Source organism: Palaemon carinicauda, chromosome 5 (assembly GCF_036898095.1).
Source record: "Palaemon carinicauda isolate YSFRI2023 chromosome 5, ASM3689809v2, whole genome shotgun sequence".
NCBI classification, from domain to species: domain Eukaryota; kingdom Metazoa; phylum Arthropoda; class Malacostraca; order Decapoda; family Palaemonidae; genus Palaemon; species Palaemon carinicauda.
In genome coordinates this window covers 86,813,452-86,839,310 of record NC_090729.1, presented here as the reverse complement: position 1 = coordinate 86,839,310, position 25,859 = coordinate 86,813,452, and the positions used below count along the sequence as shown (strand labels likewise).

At 45.7% G+C, this 25,859-nt stretch overlaps 1 long non-coding RNA gene across 1 annotated transcript in view; it reads right to left on the bottom strand.

Annotated features, from left to right (window-relative positions):
- LOC137640489 (uncharacterized) overlaps positions 1-25,859 on the bottom strand; it is a 73,043-nt gene that overhangs the window by 16,529 nt on the left and 30,655 nt on the right. The window lies entirely within an intron of this gene.

Genomic DNA, 25,859 nt, shown 5'->3' with positions numbered 1-25,859 from the left:
AGATGTAGTCCTGGCCTTTTTAACCTCAAGTAGGTTTGTACATTTGGACAAGACATCATGGAAGTATCTTACCAAGAAGACTTTTTCCTAATTTCATTGGCTTCAATCAAAAAATTAGGAGAGTTAAAAGCCATCAGCAAGAAGATGGGCTTTAATGGAGACAATGCAATTTGCTCCCTTCAGCTAGTTTTTCTTTTCAAAGACGAGACAGACAGCCCCTGATGCTCAGTTAAAAAGCCCTCTTTGCCTTTATCAAGGAATACCCTGGCTTTTTTCATTAAGGATTTAATAAGGGAAACTCTCCAAGATTGTGAATAAGAAGTTTTCCCTATCCTTAAGGTAAAACCACACGAGGTTAGAGCTGTAGCAATTTCTATGACTTACAAACACAATAGGTCAATTAAGTCAATTTTGGAGTCTTACTTTCTGATGAAGTAAATCAATCTTCACAGACTGCTATCTCAAAGATGTCCAGACTCACTATGAGTATTACTATTCCCTGGGTCCGTACGTTACCTCCGGCTTCGTAGTTGGAGAAGGGTCCACTGCCTCTTCCCTATAACTTAATATATACCCTTGCCTTTTTTTCTTGTACTTGTTCACAGGTTGTTTGCGAGGGTTGTCGCAGCCTTCCGTCAGTCTCTGATGCAAGTCAAGTTAGTTTTAATGCCTTCACAGTTTGTCTGTGAGGCTTGTCGCAGCCTTCCGTCAATCTGGGATGCAAATCAAATTAGTTTTAATATGGAGTAGGTGGTCAAAATCAGTATCCTTGGCTATGCCAGGTTTGCAAAGGTGGTGGTCTACCCACTCTAAGAGTCGTGGACCTTGTGGCAGCCCCAAGAGACTTTTCAGCCCCCTGAGTGGATCGCTGAGTCTCTTAAGGAACGCAGGGGAAATGAGGCAGTATCATTGTAAAGCCAGCTTCCTTATCAAGTTGTAATGCCAAAATCAGTATCCTTGGCTATGCCAGGTTTGCAAAGATGGTGGTCTAGCAACTCTAAGGGTTGTGGACCTTGTGGCAGCCTCAAGAGACTTTTCAGCCCCCTGAGTGGATCACTGAGTCTCTTAGGGAATGCAGGCGAAATGAGGCAGTATCATTTTAAAGCCAGCTTCCTTATCAAGTTAGAATGCCAGAATCAGTATCCTTGGCTTTGCCAGGTTTGCAAGGGTGGTGATCTAGCCACGCTAAGGTCGAGGACCTTTTGGCAACCCCACAGAGACATTTACAGCCCACTGAGTGGATTGCTGAGTCTCTTAAGGAATGCAGGTGAAATGAAGCAGTATCATTGTGAAGCCAGCTTTCTTATCATGTTAGAACCAGATTGTTAGTACTACTATTGTAGTTATTAATAATTATACAAATTCCCAAGGGGATGAGGGTCTCAACCCACATCCAACTGTGTGAATCAGCTATATATAAGTAACTACCAGAGAAGTTACATATATAAAAATGGTATTTTTATTATAAAATAAATTTTTAAATATACTTACCTGGTAGTTACATATATAAAAGGGCCCTCCCTCCTCCCCTCTAAAAACAGAGACATCGAATTTCTGAAGATGTTGGGAATGGTTCTAATAACCTACGAGTGATGGCACTCATGTATGACCACCTACTGTCATGGCGGCGATCGCCACAAATTTTGAATTTCTGTCGTGCCGCGTCGAAACGCAGGATTTAAGCTATACAGTATACCTGTATATGTAACTACCAGGGGTCCATAACGAGCCAATAAAGCACCAAAACAACACAGGAGCACAGAGGGAAAGGTAGGATAAGGTATGAACACAAGGGGACCACGTGGGAACCGCGTGGGACACAAAGGGTCGCACTGGGTAAGGAGAGCGCATCGAAATGTTATCACGACGCGACCAGAAAACTTACTGGAGCTTGAGACCTGAGCAAGCATGCTCTCTGACCCCGGGTTGCCTCGTGGCGCGTATCACTCCGCCAGAGGTTACCCCGCATAGAAAACGGGAGTAGGGTAAACTACACAAAAATCCTGGTCGGTTGGGAGGAGATCCCAATTACTCCTAAGAAAGTAGTTTGAGGTAAATACTCCGTGTTGGAACAAATACCATATTTATGTGCCATTTCCTCTGTGACTCTACCCACAGACCCCTGTTCGAGAATTGTATGTGTCAAACAGGGACGAAATCGACCTCTTTAGTTCAGACAGATCAGACACTTGAAGCGCGCCGTGTGCGCGAACTGAACCGTGCGCTGATTGCTGCGAGGGATCGTCAACCGTAGTCGGGTGACCACCAGGGGAAAGTCCTTGTGACATTTCCGGAGCGCCTTGTTCGCGATCTGAACCGATTCTCACCCCAGATAAATGATATTCTGTGAGGGTGTTGCTTAAAATTTGGCCAGGTTTACCATCAGACCAAACTGTTGCGTTAAGGACATTATCATTTGAAGAGGCTCCAGACACTTTACTTGTGATTCTGCTGAGTACCAAGCCATCCAGGTACAAAGAAAATCCCTACACCCTTTAGGTGAAGCCAGCGAACCACGTTGGACATCACCTGGGTAAAAAACGTAGGGAGTCGTGCACAGTCCAAAACAGTGCTTTGAACTGATAAATGGTCTTGAGGAACACGAACCTTAGAAATTTCCTGTGGTCCGGGTGTATCGGGATATGGAAATACACGTCCTGCAGATCCAAAGACACCATCCAGTCTCCCTGTCTGTTGTCTGCAAGGACTGACGCTGAAGTTTCCATGGCAAATTTTACTTTCCTGACGAACTTGTTCAATGGACTGATGTCCAGAACAGGTCTCCATCCCCCCGAGCTTTTCAGAACTAGGAAAAGTCTGTTGAAAAACCCGTCCGAGGAGGTGTCCTCTACCACTTCTATGACTGATTTTGACAGCATAAGGTTCACTTGCTCTTGAAGAGCTGCTGCCTTGTTCCCTGAGTGGGTTGTTCTCAACTCTAAGGGTATCGATGACATGGGAGGCATTCTCAGGAAGGGGATCTTGTATCCCTCCTTGACTCCACTCTCGCCAAAAGTGGGAAAGCCTGGCTCCCACTAGAATCTGGAGATTGCATGTCTCACTTTCTTGATCCAGTTTGCTGCCTTGGGAATCTGCGAGCTTGACCTCCAGCCGCAATCCTCTGAGTTCCCGTTGAAGGGGCTCTACCACAAAAGGGCTAATGAGTGGGAGGAGCCTCCTTTTGTTTCTTTGCTGAATAGCTAGCTGAGAGGACTTTCTTAGCAGTCCTAGAGATAAGATCTTGTGTAGCCTGTTGTGCCAGAGCTGCGGATAAATCTTTCCCTAAGTCCGGAGGGAAAAGATGATTACCCAACGGAGCAAATAAAAGTTCAGATCTCTGAACAAGGGATAAACCTGAAGATAAGAAGGAACAAAACATAGCCCTCTTTTTTAGAACTCCTGCCGTAAAAAGGGCAGAAAGTTCGATGGAGCCATCATTCACAGCCTTATCCAGACAGGCAATCAGATGCATCTGAGCCTCGTTCTTAGGGTCTGTGGCTTTTGCAAGAGCTCCAAGAGTCCAGTCCATAAGGCTGAAGACTTCTATTGTCTTAAATATTCCCTTCAGCAGACAGTCCATTTCAGAATTGGACCACATAATCTTCGACTTGCTCATGGCTGACCTGCGTGAGGAGTCAACAAGTCTGGAGAAGTCTCCCTGGGAGGAGGCAGGAACTCCCAAACCGAGAACTTCCCCAGTCAAATATCACACACTAGGTCTGGAGGCCAGTCGAGTTGGAGGAAAGGAAAAGGAGGCCTTTCCTAGATCATTCCTCTTGGACGTCCATTGGTTGAGAGTTAAGAAAGCTCTCTAAACCGATCTAGCAAGAACCATCTTCTTGAAGGAGGATGTTTTTCGGGGTCTGTCCTTCAAAAACTGAGAGTGCGAGCTTTGAGGCATAAGTTGAGTAAAGTCTTCTGGATACAGAGATGTTAAAACTGTCAGAAACTTTTTAAGGTCAGCTACCTGCAGCGAATCCTGAGATTCGTCCTTTAAAACCTTTGCTAAAGGATCATCGATCTCCCGAGTCGAATGGGTAGGAGACAAAACCGAGTCATCCTGTCGGTTATTGTTTTCCATAAAGAACTCATCTTGACCTGAAGGAACATCGTGAAGGATATCCTCCAGTTGTGAAGAAGCATCGCGTTTAGGTTCTGTAAGTCTCGAGGGAGAGACAGGTTCCAGTGCTTCCAGCATAAGTTCATCATGCTGTATGGAAGCATCAACATCGTGACCCCCAAGCTGCGAGATTAAGTCCTGCTCGCGTGCGTCCAGCGTGCGTTCAGCATGTTGTCTGTCAACAGCGTGACGCGAGGGAGCATTAGCCGCGCGTTCAGAGAGTCGTGAAGGAGAGAAAACAACTTGTCTATACTGCTGCGAGGACAAGTCCTGACTGCATGCGTCCAGATTGCTGCAATCGTCCAGACTGCTGCATGCGTACATGTTGCCGTGAGGTTTCAGCGTGCTGCATGCGTCCCGCATGCTGTAAGTCTACAGCGAGATGCGAGGAAGCGTTAGTATCGCGTCCAGCAAGTCGTGAAGAAGAGGCAACTGTTTGTCTATCATGTTGTGGGGACAAAACCTGACAGCATGCGTCCAGAATACGTTCAGACTGCTGCATGCATCCATGTTGCCGTGAGGTTCTCGCGTGCTGCATGCGTCCCGCACGCTGTATGTTTACCACGTGACTCAAAGAAGCGTACTAATAGCCAGGCCTTCTCCATCATGAGGCTCAATACTACACAGTATTCTAGAAGTTTTATTCCAGCTGTTACCAAGTTGTGGAATGATCTTCCTAATTGGGTAGTTGAATCAGAACTTCAAAAGTTCTAAGTTGGACCAAATGTTTTTATGTTGACCAGGCTGACATGAGTCTTTTTATAGTTTATATACATGACATATCTGTTTTTGACGTTGTTAATAGTTCATATAGGACATATCTGTTTTGATCTTGTTAATGTTTTTAGAATGATTTATTGATAATTTATTCTCATCATTTATTTATTTCCTTATTTCCTTTCCTCACTGAGCTATTTTTCCCTATTGGAGCCCTTGGGCTTATAGCATCTTGCTTTTCCAACTAGGGTTGTAGCTTGGCAAGTAATAATAATAATAATAATAATAATAGTAGTATCGCGTGCAACAAGTCGCGAAGGAGAGACAACTGTTTGTCCATCATGCTGTGTGGACAAATCCTGACTGCATGCGTCCAGCATAGGTCCAGACTGCTGCATGCGTACATGTTGCCGTGAGGTTTCAGCGTGCTGCATGCGTCCCGCATGCTGTAAGTCTACAGCGAGACGCGAGGAAGCGTTAGTATCGCGTCCAGCAAGTCGCGAAGAAGAGGCAACTGTTTGTCTATCATGTTGTGGGGACAAAACCTGAAAGCATGCGTCCAGAATACGTTCAGACTGCTGCATGCATCCATGTTGCCGTGAGGTTTTCGCGTGCTGCATGCGTCCCGCACGCTGTATGTTTACCACGTGACTCAAAGAAGCGTACTAATAGCCAGGCCTTCTCCATCATGAGGCTCAATACTACACAGTATTCTAGAAGTTTTATTCCAGCTGTTACCAAGTTGTGGAATGATCTTCCTAATTGGGTAGTTGAATCAGAACTTCAAAAGTTCTAAGTTGGACCAAATGTTTTTATGTTGACCAGGCTGACATGAGTCTTTTTATAGTTTATATACATGACATATCTGTTTTTGACGTTGCTAATAGTTCATATAGGACATATCTGTTTTGATCTTGTTAATGTTTTTAGAATGATTTATTGATAATTTATTCTCATCATTTATTTATTTCCTTATTTCCTTTCCTCACTGAGCTATTTTTCCCTATTGGAGCCCTTGGGCTTATAGCATCTTGCTTTTCCAACTAGGGTTGTAGCTTGGCAAGTAATAATAATAATAATAATAATAATAATAATAATAATAATAATAATAATAGTATCGCGTGCAACAAGTCGCGAAGGAGAGACAACTGTTTGTCCATCATGCTGTGTGGACAAATCCTGACTGCATGCGTCCAGCATAGGTCCAGAATGCTGCATGCGTACATGTTGCCGTGAGGTTTCAGCGTACTGCATGCGTCCCGCATGCTGTAAGTCTACAGCGAGACGCGAGGAAGCGTTAGTATCGCGTCCAGCAAGTCGCGAAGAAGAGGCAACTGTTTGTCTATCATGTTGTGGGGACAAAACCTGACAGCATGCGTCCAGAATACGTTCAGACTGCTGCATGCATCCATGTTGCCGTGAGGTTCTCGCGTGCTGCATGCGTCCCGCACGCTGTATGTTTACCACGTGACTCAAAGAAGCGTACTAATAGCCAGGCCTTCTCCATCATGAGGCTCAATACTACACAGTATTCTAGAAGTTTTATTCCAGCTGTTACCAAGTTGTGGAATGATCTTCCTAATTGGGTAGTTGAATCAGAACTTCAAAAGTTCTAAGTTGGACCAAATGTTTTTATGTTGACCAGGCTGACATGAGTCTTTTTATAGTTTATATACATGACATATCTGTTTTTGACGTTGTTAATAGTTCATATAGGACATATCTGTTTTGATCTTGTTAATGTTTTTAGAATGATTTATTGATAATTTATTCTCATCATTTATTTATTTCCTTATTTCCTTTCCTCACTGAGCTATTTTTCCCTATTGGAGCCCTTGGGCTTATAGCATCTTGCTTTTCCAACTAGGGTTGTAGCTTGGCAAGTAATAATAATAATAATAATAATAATAATAGTATCGCGTGCAACAAGTCGCGAAGGAGAGACAACTGTTTGTCTATCATGCTGTGTGGACAAATCCTGACTGCATGCGTCCAGCATAGGTCCAGACTGCTGCATGCGTCCAGCATAGGTCCAGACTGCTGCATGCGTCCAGGTTGCTGCATGTGTTAAGCATGCTGTGAGGGAGCGTCAAAATCCTTGTAACGCGACCCACAGCATGCGTGCTGTAAGGGAGCGACAAGAACTATGTCGCCTCCCGAAAACGCGTCCAGATCGCTGTGAGGGAGCGATCTCGACGCTCGGTCCCATGATGAGCCAATCTCGTCTAGCGGGACGGGAAAACGTAAAATGCCAGTCTCGCGTCAACCGACAGCGAGGATGTGAGCGTACTGGGATACGACAACAGAAAACGCTCGAGGGGACGTTAGTCCGCTGATCAAGGTCTGGCATCTCCCTTAGCCTTTCGACTTTCCTTCTCCCAGGGGTTGGGAAGCATGGAAGAGGTCCCGGGCTAGGAATATGACGGACATGAACGAATGCACCCTCCACTGTACTGTGTCATTTTACGTGACATTGAATACTAGCACTATTAACTATTTCATATTAGGTCTTAATAGACCTTCCCATTGCAAGAGATTATACTCTTTCGCCAAGGGCTAGAAAGAAAATACAATGGTTAAATGATTAATATTGGTATTCTCAAAATCCAAAATATAAAATAACCATACAAGTACAGTACGGTCCCGAATTATGCATGTTCGAATTATACGATTCCCCTTTCCTGCGATCGCTATTTTTCAAAAATAAATTTTCTGTATCTGCGAAGCTGTTCACAGTCTGCGAGTCAAGCACTACAAAATGTATCAAATTTATTGTCTTTTTAAGTATATTGGTAGCCATAAATATGGTGATTTATAATAAATGTTACAAAAATATATTAATATTACATCTTATTAAAATAATTTCATAATGAATAGCCTACAGTGATACCTCTACATACGATCTTAATTCGTTCCAAAATCTACTTCGTATGTTAAAACGATCGTATGTTGGAGCAAATATTCCCATAAGAATAAATGGTAATTTATTTAATTCGTTCCTGAGCCTAAAAAACGGATTTTGAGCGAAGCGAAAAATCTATTTTTGGGTGAGATGGCCATGTAGTCCTGATGGAAGTTCCTAAAGGGTAGCTTCCTTGGGTATATATAACTACGGCGATATTCCCAGAGAATTTACCTTAAGGTACCCAGAATTCTAACTCCTGGAGCGAATATCCCTAATAAAAGAACCAGGGATATCACGAAATACCAGAGGACGTATTCTTGACACGCCACATAGCAATCTGCCCCCCGAACACAGTTAACACTTCGAAGGGGTCAATTGGCAAGAAAACGAAAACGAGAAAGAAAGGAGAGCCGCTCGCAAGGTATCTCTCCTCTCCCGTTTCGTAAGCGTGCATTGCGCCGCTCACGGCGCCATCTGTATTCCTTGTAGCGATACACGAGGTGCTACAGATACTGTATGTAGGGAGGGGACCTTCAGCCCTTTAAAAGAAAGGGAAGGGCGGGTCCATCAGGACGACATGGCCATCTCACCCACAAATAGATTTTTCGCTACGCTCAAAATTCGTTTTTTGGGCTCAAGCCATGTCGTCCTGATGGAAGTATACCAGAGCATTACTGTATCTGTGGATTCTCAAAACGTGCCGTACTCCCCGAAGGTATTTCCCGGCCAACTAGACCTAGAGACCTAAGATGTTACCGTCATACATCTTTTCAACTAACCATAGACCATGTTAGTGCTTCCTGCCCCCTACAGGGAAGAGTTCTACTAGACTATGGAAAAGTCTCGAAGAGTACATATACCTATGTATGAATAACAGACAAGCCAATATAGTGGTCTCACCCTATATCATGTAAAGCATAGTTTGTAAAGAACCACTGAGTCAATATGAAATATCGACCAGTTCTCCGTTCAATACTGGATTGGAAAAAGGTTTATATCCAAGTAGGCGGAAAACTTGCATATCCGCCACCGTCCCCTTAGGGCATGGAGTCCTCCCGCCAAGGGAGAGCATAAACCAATGCAAAGAATGCTTGCATAAAGGAACAATCTATTAGAATTATCCCAGATAAATATACATAGAACGTAATGCAAAATTATATCAAATAAATTGACATAGGTGAAGGAGACGCAAGGCTCACAAGAACTAGTTTATTGACAAACAATAAATAAAACAGGTTAAACAACCATTATATAAATATAAGAGGAGGATAACCAACAAATAAACATAAGCATGATAGTAAACAGAAACTTGTTTATCTGAAAGAAAAACATTAGCGCCACTTTTAACATACCGAGGTATCAAAATTATAAAAGTCTGTATTACTAATCAATTACATTAGCGTTGGAAACACTCCGCACACATGTCTGCACTTATGCTAGGTTCACCTTTGAAAGTGGAACAGTCAATGTGGGCAACCCAGTGCCCTCACACTTAGTTTATAGAACAGTTCGTAACTACACACTCACCCCGGAATTAATCGTCCAAATTAAATCCACTGTTCCTCGCAGAGTTAAACAGCAGGGTTAACGACACAACCCACTGCTACCACAGACCTCTTCAGTTGCTCCACTTGCTTCGCATAGTGACGAAAGAACACTCTGGAAGACTTCCAGCCAGTGTATGAACGAAGATGTTCAAAATCCATACAATTAAAGAAATTTAAGGATGAGGCAACTTTCCTCGGATCGTGACCTGCGGGTGTACTGTCTGGATCCGCTCTGCGAATAAAATAGGTTATTTTCGCCCTCAGTTGTTTCAGTGATAAATTTGAGCCTGATGTTTCTCCCCTGAATAGTTGACCACCCCTGAAGTCTGAAGTTCTACGAAGATAGACCTTTAGGCATTCCACTGGACATAGAGATGCATCTTCTTTCAGAGGGCAGATTCTCCAGGGACCCCACCTGTTGGTGGGTAACTCATTCTTGGCGAGAAACGTAGGATCCGGAAACAGGTTCAGTTCTCCCCCATCCAAGAACTGAACACGACCCTCCTCTCTCGAGAGGGCTACAATTTCACTAACCCTGGCCCCGGACGCGAGTGCAAATAGGAAAATAACTTTTTGGGTCAAATCCTTTAAAGCACACTCCTCATTGTTCAACAGCGAAGCAAAATGAAGAACTTTATCTAAAGACCATGAAAAGGGCTTTGGAGGTGCTGATGGTCTGAGCCTAGCACAGGCTTTCGGAATTTTATTAAAAATATCGTTACCGAGGTCGACCTGAAAGGCATATAAAATGGGTCTTGTCAAAGCAGATTTACACGTTGATATTGTGTTGGCTGCTAACCCTTGACCATGGAGGTGGATGAAGAAAGATAAGCAGAAGTCCGTCGAGATCTTTTGCGGATTCTTCGCCTTGACAAAGGCCACCCATTTCATCCAAGATGACTCATATTGCCTTCTAGTAGATTTGCACTTATATTCCTCTAGGAAGTCTATACTGTCTTTCGAAATCCCGAAACGTTTTCTCACCGCTAGGGAGAGAAAATCATGAGCTGCAGGTTCCGGGTTTTCTGTGATGAAGCGCAGACAGTCGACTTCTGAACTCGCTGGGTCAGAACTGGATCTGGTAACGGTAGACACTTCAGCTGTAGTTCCAATGCCAGAGGGAACCACACGCTGTTCAGCCACTTGTGAGCCACTATTGCCGCTACTCCCTTGAAAGATCTCAGTTTGTTGAGGACCCTCAACAGAAGGTTGTGAGGAGGGAACAGGTAAATCCTGGACCATCTGTTCCAGTCGAGGGACATCGCGTCCACTGCTTCCGCCAAGGGATCTTCGTACGGGGACACGTAAAGGGGTAACTTCTTGTTGTCTTTCGTCGCAAAGAGGTCTATCTGCAGTTCTGGGACTTGATTCAAGATGAAGGAGAATGATCCTGCGTCTAGTGACCATTCCGACTCTATCGGTGTGAACCTGGATAGAGCGTTCGCTGTCACATTGCGGACTCCTTGAAGGTGAACTGCCGACAGGTACCACTTCTTCTTTTCCGCCAGTCGAAAGATGGCCAACATCACCTGGTTGAGTGGTGGTGACCTCGATCCTTGTCGATTCAAGCATCTCACAATCACCTCGCTGTCCAGCACCAACCTTATGTGGATCGAGCAACGAGGGGAGACTTTCTTCAAGGTAAGGAGTACTGCCATAACTTCCAGAAAGTTTATGTGAAATGTCTTGAATAGATTGGACCAAGTCCCTTGGGCCTTCTTCCAATGAGAATGACCTCCCCACCCCTCCTTCGAGGCGTCTGTGTGAATAGTCAATGAGGAGGGAGGTGGCTGAAGAAGTACAGACTTCTTTAGTTGCCTGACTTGGGACCAAGGCCTGAGAAGCGTACGTAGACGAAGCGGAACTGGTCTTATCACATCTCTTCGTGCGTTTGATGCATAACTTCTCCAAACTCCGGTTGCATCCTTTAGCTGTGCTCTTAGCACCGGGTCTGTTACTGAGGCAAACTGGAGAGAACCCAGCACTCTCTCCTGTTCGTGTCTTGATATTCTTTCGGAATCCAGAAGTCTCTTGACAGAACCAGCTATCTCCTTCCTCTTCTTCGCCGGGATGGAGAGTTGGTGTGACACTAGGTCCCAGTGGATTCCCAACCACTGGAACTTTTGAGATGGAGAAAGTCGAGACTTTTTTCTGTTGATCTTGAAGCCTAGATACTCTAGGAACTGGATCACCTGTAGGGAAGCTTGCAAACATTCCGTCTTGGATGCTGCCCACACTAGCCAGTCGTCCAGGTAGGCTACCACCTGGATTCCCTTTAGGCGTAATTGTTTGAGAGCTACGCTCGCAAGCTTTGTGAAGATCCTTGGGGCTATGTTTAGCCCGAATGGCATGGCTCAGAAGGCGTAGAGTCTTCGATGTAGCTTGAACCCTAGGTAGGGGGAGAGTTGACGATTGATTGGAACGTGCCAATAGGCGTCTGACAAATCTATGGAGACGGTAAATGCCCTCTTGGGCAGTAAGGTCCTTATGTGTTGCAGTGTTAGCATCTTGAACTTGCAGTTCACAATGAACTTGTTGAGTGGCGACAAGTCCAGAATGACTCCGAGTTTTTCTGAGTCCTTCTTGGGAACACAAAACAGCCTTCCTTGGAATTTGATGGACTTTACCCATCGGATTACCCTTTTCTCCAACAGTTCTTGAATATACTCCTCCAGAACGGGGGTGGAGTGTTGGAAAAATCGAGGGCACGGGGGTGGAGTGCTGTACCAGCTCCAACCCAGTCCATTCTTGAGTAGGCTGTGGGCCCAGGGATCGAAGGTCCACCGGTCCCGAAAATTCTGAAGTCTCCCTCCTACCGGTATCATCTCACTTTGACTGCTGTTGCCCTGAGGCCTTGCCTCCTTGACCGCGACCACCCCTGAATCCCCTCCCCCTTGAGGGGCGTCTAGACGAACCTCTGGCTGCTCCTCTAGGCTTCGCTCGAAAGGTAGTTGACTGCCCTTCGAACGCTGGGTTAAATGCCGGAGCCTGCGTCGACAGGGCTTGGGGTACCCACTGGTACGTGGTCGGGGTTCGTGCCACCATCTGGGGCACTGTAGGCATAGGAAATTGCTGTTGCTGCTGCTGTCTGAATGGCTTGGCTGGCCGAGAGGGTAGCCTAGTCTTCTTAGTCTTCCTCTTTGGTTGGGCACCCTCATCCGGGGAAGACTTTCTCTTGAGGGATAGGCCCCACTTCTGGAGAAGGTTTCTATTCTCCGTGGCGGCCTTATCTACAACCTCCTTGACCGCTTCACTAGGGAAGAGGTCTTTGCCCCAAATGTTGGAGGAGATTAGCTTCCTTGGCTCATGCCTCACCGCAGCCGAGGCGAACACGAACTCCCTACAAGCCCTCCTAGCTTTGACGAAGCTATAAAGGTCCTTCATCACTGTGACTAGGTGTGTCTTAGCCACTACCATGCACATCTCATGGACCTTGGGGTCACTTGCCATTGTCTCCAGAGTTGTTTGATGAGACATTGAAGCAGCAAGTCTTTCTTTTGTCTCAAGCTCCCTTCGCAAAAGAAAGTCAGACAGCTTGGGGAGGTTCTCACCAAACTGACGTCCGGCAATATCAGCCTCCAACTTCCCGACTGAGAAGGTAAGATGGACGTCCTTCCAGTCCTTGTGGTCCATGGGTAGGGCCAAAGACAGAGGTTTACACTCCTCCAAGGAGGGGCATGGCTTACCTGCCTCGACTGCTTTCAGCACACCCGTAAACCCTTTCTGCATAAAGGGGAAGGCTCTAGAAGGAGAGGACACAAAGGAAGGGTGCTTCTTACTCAAAGCAGGTACCTTCGAGTTTGAGAAGCCCCTCTCTTTCATCGAGCTTGACATTAAAGCTTGAGCCTTACCGTGGTCCAAAACTATGACCTCCTTCGGCTCTGTTTCATCCTTTGAAGCTGGTTCCTTCCTTAGACGGACATAACAGTCCGGATACGACTCCTTGCTGGGCCAGAATTCCACCTCCTCAAGGGGGACTGAGCCCAACTTCTCTGAAATGACGATTTTTCCCGTCGTCATAGGCATGTGCTCAGCATACTTCCAAGGGTTAACATCTGAGCACAAGGGAAGGTCTTTCACGCTGAGCTTCTTCTGGGGCCCACGTGATGCTGCAAGTCTCCGCATCTCCAGCTCCATTGCAGCCGCCTTCTCATTATTCTCCCTCTGCATCTGTTGGATCATCACAACGATGGAGGAAAGGGTCTTTCCCAGCTCATCTGGGAGAGAGGACGATGTTGAGGGAATAGGTTCAGGGGCCTGAACCAGAGTAACCGACACCTCGTCGACCTCTTCCTCTTCATTGTCTGGAACCTGCTCTTCATCCTGGTCTTCTGCCAGAAGGTCATCTTCCCGACGCTCGGACACTTCCGACATCCTATCGTCCAATTGGATGTCCTGCAGGGCGTCCGCGACTTCACAATCCACAGGGATCTGAACCACTGGTATCTCCATTTGAGGCTGGGGAATCACTGCATCAGCTGACACCCTGGGGAAAAGGTAAGCCCTCATCTTCTCACTTGGAAGATAGGGCCCAGAAGTGTTCTTCTGAAAGCCCCTTACCCAGGTACGAAGCTTCTCCATTGCTGCGTCCCTTGACTCCGCCGTCTTAGGGGAATCAAAAGCCTCAGTAATCAGGTTTGTGCACACGGTACATACCTGCGAGTCCCAATACCGGAGATCACCTTTGGAGACTGCGCATGCTGCGTGCCTCCTACACAAATCATGTCCGCAGAAGTTCTTGCTGCGGACATTGCAGAAAACGCTTCCACACTTTGGATGGTCCTCCTGTAAAGAGAAGAAAATTCCATGAGTATCAAGTGAACTACGTATCACTGGATATACATAGCTTAGCACAACTAAACTAGAAAGGAAACACAAACACTTGCATTTCCCGCACAGTCAATTGCTGCAACCTTCCAGATAATAAAATCGTATGGTTAATCTATTCTAGAGCAACCAATGAATAATTTCCAGAGGAAACAGGTGTAGCTCACACCCAAAAAATGATTTTAAAATGCTGGATAGTAGACAAGAAAGAACTTACTTTCTTTATCTGTAAGGTTACACCAAAGGGTTGTGCGAGACAACACAAAAGTGATAGAAAAACTTAGTGTTGTAACAAATACTATACTATAGTTTTCTCCCTACAGTATATACTATACTGAAAAATACTGGCTACAGTATAGAAGGTAATGTGCCGGCCGGCACACACCTTAACTAGTTCCAAAGTATACTACTTAAGAACTATAAGGTGGAAGAACGCTGGTTCAAATGCATATGCCGGATGGCAATGACTGCCGGCCGGCAACTACACAAGATAGCACCCGGCTGCCGGCCACCAATCATAGCGGCCAGCAGACAATGGTGTGATATATAGCAGGCCGGCAAAGGTATACAACCAATGCCGGCCGGCAGCAAAAGAACCAGAGAACTTCGACTGCCCGGCTGCCGGCCACTCAGGCCGGCAGCCGGGCTAGGGTACAACACTAGAAGAAAAACAGAATGGATGCCGGGATAAGAGACTGTACTACCTCATAACCCGGCAACCCGACAGAGTGCACATAAGGAAGGGGAGAATATAACTTCAGGCTTCCTGACCAATGCCATCTGGCTCTACAGACAAACATGGATGAGAGACCAAGGGAGGTCAGGGCAGCAGTCAAAGCAGAAGACCCTTGCCGGCCGGCAAGGGACTGAGTCAACCCCACATCCTAACCTATGCTAGGTACAGATGTAGAATGACGGACAGGAATGCAATGGCTAGGCCATCACAAAGGAAAGAGGGGGAAAGGGAGAAGAGGGTCCTGCCAACCTTGCTCTAATAATGAATCACCCGCAGCCAAGAAAACTCTTTTTAGCCTAGGGGAGATCCGAGGAGGGAGGCCAGCAATACTTGCCAACTCCCTCGGAACCAAAGCAAGGAAAGCGTTGTTATTCACAGAAAAGAGGATCTTATCCTCCACACCGAGAACAACAACACAGGACTAGTCTGCTAGATCACAAGAAGAAGGAATCATCTCGTACAGAAACCTTCGAAAGTGAACTAAGGAGGCTAAGCCTCCTATGTCTGTTGTCAGTCTAGCGAGGGAATCTCAACCACAAGCCAGACATAAACAGACTCAGACTAAGAACTCTGATGTCCTGCCCCCTCCCTGAAGCCAGACTTACTGGAAACAGGAAGGAACAGAAACACCCTAATATAGTTGTATCTAAAGTCAATTCAGATAAACCATTAGGGTTAAGCCCAAGGCTTAAACAGAGGGAAAGGGATTGCACACCTTCTCCGAAGAGAAGAGAGCAACCGGGGAGTGTGAGAAAGTATAGTAAGGCCCCATAGACAACTAGCCTAGGCGCAAAGAGAATCGATTACCTAAATCACCGAAACTCACTCGTATACTATCTTGGAAGAAATCAACATAATCTTAAATGTATAAAACTGCCTAAAGCTTCAATAAAATTTTAAAACACTCGGAAATCTGAATATCATGCAGGAAAGTACTAGGGCCAAACGACTAGGCTACAAAGTCTAGCGTAGGCCAGAATCGGCAAATCCTTCGCCAAAACAAAAATACTAAAAGCATCATATAAAGAAATCCTATGTAACGCTAAACAGCTAAAATTATTAAAGCGAAACAGCCGGGAACGTCGCTCTGGCTAACTAAATAACTCATACCTAGCGAGCGACAGCGTCCAGGACGCCTCCGGTAGGCAACAGCTCTTGTAACAACGATATCACTATCAAATCACTTATAAAATTACCAAGAGCTTACATTTATACATAAAAGAAATAATACTCAACTTATCAGAAGCAGAAGAAGTTGGAGAATGCATTATAAGTTGAAATAATCCAAGAATTGCGAGAAACACAGGGAAAAAAGACAGAGTTGTTGAGCTACGCAAAAAGGAATACAGATGGCGCTGTGAGCGGCGCAATGCACGCTTACGAAACGGGAGAGGAGAGATACCTTGCGAGCGGCTCTCCTTTCTTTCTCGTTTTCGTTTTCTCGCCAATTGACCCCTTCGAAGTGTTAACTCTGTTCGGGGTGCAGATTGCTATGTGGCGTGTCAAGAATACGTCCTCTGATATTTCGCGATATCCCTGGTTCTTTTATTAGGGATATTCGCTCCAGGAGTTAGAATTCTGGGTACCTTAAGGTAAATTCTCTGGGAATATCGCCGTAGTTATATATACCCAAGGAAGCTACCCTTTAGGAACTTCCATCAGGACGACATGGCTTGAGCCCAAAAACCCATAATAAATCCTTAATAAATGGCTACACATAATTACACAATATATTAATACAATGCCTGTATACTAAATACATATTACAAACCAAAAAAAAGAATAATAATAATGAAATAATAAATGAAAAACGGGTTGTAATGTAACACATTACCTTAGCGACAGGCCAGCGCAGGTGTAGGGACTTCTACGCAGGAGGAGACGGAAGATCAGCGAGGAGGTAGGGACGGTGACTTTGTACGATAACTTACACTAACTTACACTACTAGCTTATTTTTTTTTTTCATTTTTATAATTTTATATTTTCTTTTTACATTTTACTTTTCTTATTTTCAATTTTCATCACTTTCACTCGATTCGGTCTTCCTTTTCTTTGCTTCACTTTCTTTCTTTTCATCATGATCACTAGACCGTTTGTGTAGAGATTTTTTAAAGAAACTATCGAGTGAAAGTTGCTTTGTACGGCTTTTAAGGATTTTTCTAAAATGCGTTAAGCAAACATCATCGAACTGCGCAACAACACGGCAAACCTGAAGTTTCTGTGGGTGATGCTTGTCGATGAAATCAACGTGTTGATGTTATGCCAACATCTTTTTTATTTCCGCCGTACCCAAGATTTCGCCTACCTCCTCGATCTCCTCCGACTCACTCAACTGCGCTTGGAACTCATCATGCTGCATGGCTTGCAGCTCCTTGAGTTCCTCGGTGGTGAGCTCTTCGTGATGCTCATCGACGAGTTCGGTGATGTCATCTTCATCCACCTCCAGACCCATGGACTTGCCAAGGGATACAATCTCTTCGACGTCTTCCTCGGCGGCAAGCACAGGTTCATTCTCGGGGCCAAAACCTTCGAAATCTCTGGGAGCAGCTGCATCAGGCCAAAGCTTCTTCCAAGCGGAATTCAGGGTCCGACGAGTTACTCCCTCCCAAGCCTGATCAATGATCTTTAAGCAGTGCACGTTATTGAAGTGGCTCCTCCAAAATTCACGCAAAGTTAAGTTGGTGCTTTGCGTGACATTAAAGCACTGCTTAAATAAGTGCTTGGTGTACATCTTCTTAAAATTAGAGATGACTTGCTGGTCCATGGGCTGGAGGATAGAGGTGGTATTCGGTGGAAGATACAACACCTTGATGAATTTGTATTCGTCGATGATATCATCTTCGAGTCTGGGGGGGTGAGCGGGTGCATTGTCCAAACAAAGCAAGCACTTCAAAGGCAAATTCCTTTCCTGAAGATACTTCTTGACAGCAGGGCTGAAAATGATATTTTCAATTTAAAATAAATTTTTGAATATACTTACCCGGTGAATATATATATAGCTTACGTCTCCAACGGTTGACAGATTCCAAAAACTGGCGAGCGATCGCCATGAAGGCTGCTGGGTGTGCCCACCAGCGCCGACAATCGGCCAGATACCGCATATACTTCTCCATAAGTTCAGTTCTTCTCAGTCCGTAGGGTCTCTATCGGGGAGGATGCTGAAAGACTTCTAGGAGCTGTTATAATCAGGGTAAACACCCCTACAACAGGACCTCATCAATACCCTTAATCTGGGCGCTCTCAAGAAACAATATTTTGACCACCCGCCAAGTCAAAAGATTGCGAAAGTCTTCTTAGTCTCCCGTACAACCCAAAACAAGATTAAAAATTTCAAGAGAAGATTAAAAGGATATTGGGATTAAGGGAATGTAGTGGTAGAACCTTCACCCCCTACTGCACTTGCTGCTACGAATGGTCCCAACGTGTAGCAGTCCTCATAAAGAGTCTGGACATCTTTCAAGTAATATGAAGCGAACACCGACTTGCTTCTCCAAAAGGTCGCGTCCATAATACTTCTAAGGGATCTACTTTGTTTAAATGCCACTGAAGTTGCTACCGCTCTAACTTCATGAGCCTTAACTTTAAGCAAATTACGATCCTTCTCACTTAAATGAGAGTGTGCCTCTGTAATCAATAGTCTAATAAAATAAGACAACGCATTCTTCGACATAGGCAAAGAGGGCTTTTTAACGGAGCACCATAAAGCCTCTGAAAAACCTCGCAGCGGTTTAGTTCTAGATGAATAAAATTTAAGAGCTCTAACGGAGCACAGCACTCTATCAACTTCATTCCCAACAATCTCAGATAGACTGGGAAGTTCAAACGATTTAGGCCATGGACGAGACGGAAGTTCATTTTTGGCCAAAAAACCAAGCTGAAGAGAGCATACTGCTTTATTAGCGGAGAAGCCGATATTCTTGCTAAAAGCATGTATCTCACTAGCCCTTTTCGCAGAAGCCAAGCTCACCAAGAAAAGTCTTGAGGGTAAGATCCTTCAGGGAGACCGAATCTAATGGTTCAAACCTGTCTGACATAAGGAACTGCAGGACCATGTCAAAGTTCCAAGCAGGAGTAGAAATATGACGCTCCTTGGAAGTCTCAAAAGACTTAAGAAGGTCTTGAAGATCTTTGTTATTAGATAGATCCAAATTTCTATGCCTGAAAACAGAAGCTAACATGCTTCTGTAGCCTTTAATGGTAGATGCAGAAAGGGAGCGACCATTTCTCAGATAAAGCAGAAAATCTGCAATCTGCGCTACAGAGGTACTGGAAGAGGAAATAGAGGAGGACTTGCACCAGTCTCTAAATACCTCCCATCTAGATTTATAAATCCTGATGGTAGAGGATCTTCTAGCCCTCGCGATCGCTCTAGCTGCCTCCTTTGAAAACCCTCGAGCCCTAGAGAGTCTTTCGATAGTCTGAAGGCAGTTAGACGAAGCGCGGGGAGGCTTTGATGAAATCTTTTTACGTGAGGCTGACGCAGGAGATCCATCCGCAACGGTAGACTCCTTGGAATGTCTACTAGCCATAGAAGTACCTCTGTGAACCACTCTCTCGCGGGCCAGAGGGGAGCAACCAACGTCAACCTGGTCCCTTCGTGAGAGGCGAACTTCTGAAGAACCTTGTCTAGGATCTTGAATGGTGGGAAGGCATAGATGTCTAGGTGAGACCAGTCCAGCAGGAAAGCGTTCATGTGGGCTGCCTCTGGATCTGGAACTGGAGAGCAGTAAGTCGAGAGCCTCTTTGTCAGTGAAGTCGCAAAAAGATCTATGGTGGGTTGACCCCATGTCATCCATAGCTTCTCGCACACAGTCTTGTGCAACGTCCACTCCATGTAGATGACTTGTCCTCTTCTGCTGAGGCAGTCCACTAAGACATTCATTTCTCCTTGCACGAATCTCGTCAAAAAAGAGATGTTTCTTGCCTTAAATGGAGTTTCTTCCGATCCGTGGACCAAAGACCCGAGCATTCCAGACTGTCCAGTGGCGCTCCCCAACCCAAATCCGATGCATCTGAATACAACACATGGTTTGGGTTCTTGATCGCAAGCGAAAGACCTTCTCGAAGTCTGACGTTGCTGTCCCACCAAGTCAGACATGTCTTGACTGAGTTGGAGATTGGGATAGAGATACTCTCTAAGCCCTTCTCCTCGTTCCAATGGTTTAGGTGAAATTGGAGAGGGCAAAGGTTGAGTCTCCCCAGAGAGATAAACTGCTCCAGCGAAGAAAAAGTTCCCACGAGGGTCGTTCAAACTCTTACAGAGCAACTGTTTTTCTCTTGCAAGTGACGGACTTTTAACAGAGCTTGTTCCATTCTTGTGGGAGACGAAAAGGCCCGAAAAATTCGACACTGTATCTCCATCCCCAAATAAAGAATAGTCTGGGATGGAGTAAGTTACGACTTCTTTACGTTCACTATGAGACCTAGCTCCTTGGTTAGGTCTATGTCCATTGAAGGTTCTCCAGACAGCGATTTAATGATGACGCCCTGATTACCAGTCGTCAAAATAAAGGGAGGCTCTGATCCCTGAAAAATGTAGAAAGCTTGCTACATTTTGCATGAGCCTTGTAAAAACAAGAGGAGCAGGACTGAGGCCGAAGCACAGTGCTCGAAATTGGTGCACTACTATCCCGTCCACAAACCTCAGATATAGTTGAAAGTTTGGATGAATCGGGATGTGGAAGTATGCATCCTGAAGGTCGAGAGAGACCATCCAGTCGCCTTCTCTTACTGCTGCCAAGACAGATTTGGAAGTCTTCATCGTGAACTTTGTCTTGACAATGAACACATTGAGTGCACTTACATCTTAAGTACTCCTGCAGTGAACGTGGCTGCCAGTTCATTGGAGCCATCCCTTATGGCCTTGTTCATGCATGACATAATTTGTACAACAATACATTGTCCGCTGGAGAGACCTTCTTACTTAAGGCTCCCAGGGACCAATCCAAAAAATTAAAAACTTCAAACGCTCGAAAAACTCCTTTCAGAAGATGGTCTAGCTCTGAAGACGACCATAAAATCTTGGAGCGTCTCATGGCTAGACGACGAGGAGAGTCCACTAGGCTTAAGAAGTCTCCCTGGGCAGAGGCAGGTATTCCCAAGCCGAGAACTTCTCCTGTGTCACACCAGACACTCGAGCAAGAAGCTAATTTAGAAGGAGGAAAAGCGAAAGCAGACTTTCCTAAACTTTTCCTGGATTCCAACCAGTCTCCCAGTAAGCGCATGGCTCTCTTGGAAGAACGAGAGAGAACTGACTTCGTATATGTAGGAGTCGAAGAAAGTCATGCCAAGAGTAAACTCAGACGGCAGAGAACGTGGAGCAGCCGCTACAAAATGAGTAGGACAAAATTTCCCTAAGAAATTCATAATTTTTTTTTCTTTTTCTTTAAACAAGGGATTGTTGGACAACCCTAGGTTCCTCCTCTTCTGAATGAATCCCCCAAAGGTACATTAGTTGAAAGGGGGTCATCAACTTCATCTTCAGAAGGCACATCATCTGACAAATCTAAAGTCTTGCGAGAAGGAGATTTATATTCAGAATGACGTGAAGGAAAAGCCTGACAGGATACATCAACTTGTATATGAACAGAAGTTAAGTTGGAGGGTCGATGTCACGTTGTGACTGCAGAGAATGTTATTCTACTACACGTCGTGACTGAAGTGACTGACGTTCAAACGTCACGTAGTAACAGCGGTGACTGCTGTTTGATGCTATATCGTGACCGGTGACTGACCCTCGACGTCACGTCGTGTCTACGGTGTCTACCGCTCAACGTCACGTCGTGTCTGCGGTGTCTGCAGCTCAACGTCCCGTTGTGACTGCGGTGGCTGACGTTCAAAGTCTCGGCGGAACTGCAGTGACTGCTGATCAAAGTTATGACTCGACTTAACTGACTGTCGATCAAAGTTACATCGAGATTTATGCTCCGCATCTCGTCTAACAGCAAAGCTGACACTAGGGATAACGTCAGCGTGACGTAACAAATCTCGTTTAGAAGGTTGAAGACCTGAATCACATATCCCAGAACCGTGACGTACAACAAGCAAAGGATCCTTTCGCACAGGAACAGGATCATAAGCTTTCATTAAAGAAGAAAGCTTTAACAGCATATCTTACAAAACACTTAACTTCGGATCAACCGCACTCAGTATAGATCGTGACGTCGGAAATGTCTGTACATGAACGTCATCGCTATGAACGGGACTCTCATGATGACTACAACTAGGACGTTGATCTTGTTCTGAAGGAGCTAATTTACGTTTCAACCGTCTCGAAACCTTACGCCAAGGTTTTTTAAGAGACAAATCATCGGAAGACGAGGAGAACTTCGTCTCTCCTGTCTTATGGTAAGGACGTGCTTGAAGAGCAACGTCTGATACCTTTGAGGGAACGTCTGTTCGTTGGTTTACATCTCTCACTCCCTTAGGTCCTACGACATTCCTTCTCCCTGGGGTAGGGGAGCCTGAAAGAGGTCTCGGACTAGGCAAGTGACAAGCACGAACAAACGAACCCTCCGCAACACTGAACATGTTTTTCGTACTTTCTTCACTGACATCGCATTTTTTAATAATTTCACATTAGACATGAATAAAGCTGATTTCTACCTGAAGCACGCAATTCTCCCTTAAATCAAAAGGTTAGAATTGCGAAATATGTCGTATAATGTAAGCTCATTAGTACAAAATGAAACACACATGCAAAAATTAATAAACATACATATATATAGAATAAAATGGAAATATATAAAGTTAAAAAGATCAGTGACTTGGGAGGAGACTAAAACTAGATCACTAAGGACTACGTTTTCAATCTCTCACCGTACAGTGCCTTGGGATGAGAATAAAAACTAGAACGTTTTATCCTCTCTCTCTCTCTTTCTCTCTCCCCGTACAGAGACTTGGGACTAGAGTAAATATCTGAATCGAGAAGAACAACGCTATTCACTCCCAAACTCCTTGTACAGAGACTTGGGACGAGAGTAAAGATTTGGATCTCTCTCTCTCTCTCTCTCTCTCTCTCTCTCTCTCTCTCTCTCTCTCTCTCTCTCTCTCTGTCACTCACAAGAGAATGGCTCACTCACTCTTCGTCAATAAAAGGTTATTTGACTAAAGGAAAATACTAAAAGGACTATGAAATTGAAAATTAACATGTTCCTTTAAATTAGTATTTAAAAAACTTCAGTTTGTAAGAAGAATGAACAAAACGTCAAAATCGATTTACTCTTTCTGCAAAGTGAAACCGTGATTCTCTCTTTCTCTATCGTAACGATTGAGTGCAAACTGCGTAGCATAAATAAACCAAACGTTAGTTCATCTTTGAAAACAGCACAAAGACTATTCAAAGAATAAATTTCTTAAAATATTTTCTAAAAATATTCATCTTATCAATCTAAACAAATATAAAAGTTGAAAGGGCTCAACGTTGTTTAACTTCGTTTTCCAAGTCAGTACCGCCTACAAAGAATAGGCATAGGTGGCTTATAAACAAAAATATATAATTTATCTCGGTGTTTGGTATAAATGGAAAGCGAATTGAAGAGGCCTAATAAAGGCGGGTGAGATATACAATATATAGAGGTAAATCTATAAATATCAACAATAATTTATAAAGTGATAAAATAATTACTAAAAGCCTTTAACAAACTTCTGTACACTGAGGGAAGGGTCGGCCATCTTTTATCTATGGAAAATCCAGAGAGAGATTAAAAAAGCAGGGGTAAAAAAAAAAATTTTCTCTCCTTTCAAAAGAAATTCTTTTGAAGATCGTATTGTTTGAGAATAATCCAACACGGCGAAAGCCATAAAACCATGAACAAGTACTTCACCAATCAGTAGAAACTTGAGGTTAAGCGCGAGCGGAACCAATGCTGTCACTACCACCGACAGAGAAGAACTGAACTTATAGAGAAGTATATGCGGTATCTGGCCGATAGTCGGCGCTGGTGGGCACACCCGGCAGCCTTCATGGCGATTGCTCGCGAGTTTTTGGAATCTGTCGACCGTCGGAGACGTAAGCTATATATATATTCACCGGCTAAGTTTAATATTTAAAAACTACGTTTACCCATTCCGCAAAGATATGCCTAGTAACCCAAGCCTTAGAATTAGAACGCCTTGGGCTCAAACAAGTTCTTTCCCATAAGGGAAGAGTGTCTGAGCTTGCTAACTTCGACGATTGAGACCTTCGAATGGAACCTCTCTACCACCGCATCACGTCGTTTCAAGATCGAATTGGCCCACAAGTTCAAGACTTGGTGGGCCAGAAACTCAAAGGTGCGGGTGCCCAAGAGGAGGAAGGTCTCCAGGGCCTTCCTAGTGCTTTCCTTGGACAGATCCTCGGATTGCAAAAGGATGCCCAGAGACCCCAACCAGACATCCAGCCACGAAGTAGCCTGCATGGCACACTTCACGACCTTCTCCTCGTTTAGGATCTCTGTCGCCGAGAAAGTCACTTGCCGGCTAGAGAGTCTATCAAGAGGGACTCCCTTGGTAAGCTCTTCCACAGAGTGGTGCAACGGAAGAGCTAAACAAGACTCCTCCATGATCTCAAAATACCTCCTCTGGTGGACACGAGGAGGCGGGAGGAGCTTGTTGCCAGCAGTGGAACGGCTGGAGGAGGCGAGCTCGGAGAGCTGGCCCTCAACCTTATCCCTGGCACTCTTAACCCCTTGGGACCAGGGCAGAGCCGCACTGGCCTTAGTGGGTTTCTGAGTGCCAAAGACTTGGTCTAGGACCGTGTCCTTGTCCTCACGAGGAGGAATCTCAGAGTCCGGAAACTTGTTGAGATTCCTCATCAGAGTCAAGACCTGCCAGAAGGCATGCTCTGACTCTTACTGCTCTCCCCTGGAGAACTGGCAGCGAAGGCTCTTCTTGGGGAGACACGTGGACGTTCTCTGCGGGTCTCGTTGGCTCTGGTCGAATCCTGGAAGAAGACTTCGGGATGGTCTTAGAGTCCTTCGGTTCCCTCCTAGGAGAGATACAGGACTCCAGCAACGAAGTCTGAGGGCTCTTCTCCACCCCAACACGGGATGATTCTCCTGCTCGAGGTGGGGTTGCTCCCATTGGTGCGGTGGGAGAAGGTCTCACCTCGGAAGACTCCCCCTGAGGACGGAAAATCCTTGTCCACAGTTGATGGAGAAAACGTCTGCGGGGGGGGAAGGAGCCTTCCTGACGGACTTCTTAGGAGCCAGCTTGACCCGAGGAGAAGTCACCACGACCTCTACTCCTCTCTTCCTCTTCAGTGGGGTCGGAGCTGCCCTTGGTTTGAGGCCCAAATCAGAGAAGGCACCCTTAACAACCTGGACGACAGCTCTGATAAGGGACTCAAACCATGGCTGCTTACTGACAGACGCAATGTCAGAGACTCCCTCTGGAGGGAAGGGAATCAGGCAATCCTTTGGAGTAGAGACTACAACATGGCCTGCCTGGAAAGAAAGAGAAGAAGATGGGTGCCTGGACCTATCTGAAGATCTCCCCTCTTCCTGCGAGCGTGCTGGTCTGCGCTTGCGGGGGGGGGGGGGGGGGGGGGTGGGGGGGGGGGGGGTGGGGGTGAAGACGATCTAGCTGCTCTCGTTCCTGACGACTCGTTCGGTAGCTCGCGTTGCGAAACCCGGTGGGAATCGCGCTTGGACTCGCGTGAGGGAATAATCCCAGGTTCGCGCATGTGCGTGTACGCGGGCGCGCGGAGCGAAGATGAAGACGCGGGAGTGGGCACGCGGGCGAGGAAGCGCATGGGCGCGCGGGCGAGTGCTGGCGAGCAGGAGAAAAAAGGTGCGCAGGCGAGCGATGGCACGCAGCCGAACGATGGCGCACAGGGAGAGCGATGGCGCGCAGGCGAGCGATGGCGCACAGGAGAGCGATGGCGCGCAGGTAAGCGTCTGCGCACAGGTGACGGTGCGTGTTGGCGCATAGGTGATCTACGGCGAGCAGGCTCGTGGGCGCGTGTGCTTGCTGGGGAGTGATGGCGCGCAGGAGATGGTGCGCGTGTGCGCGCAGAAGGACCAGCA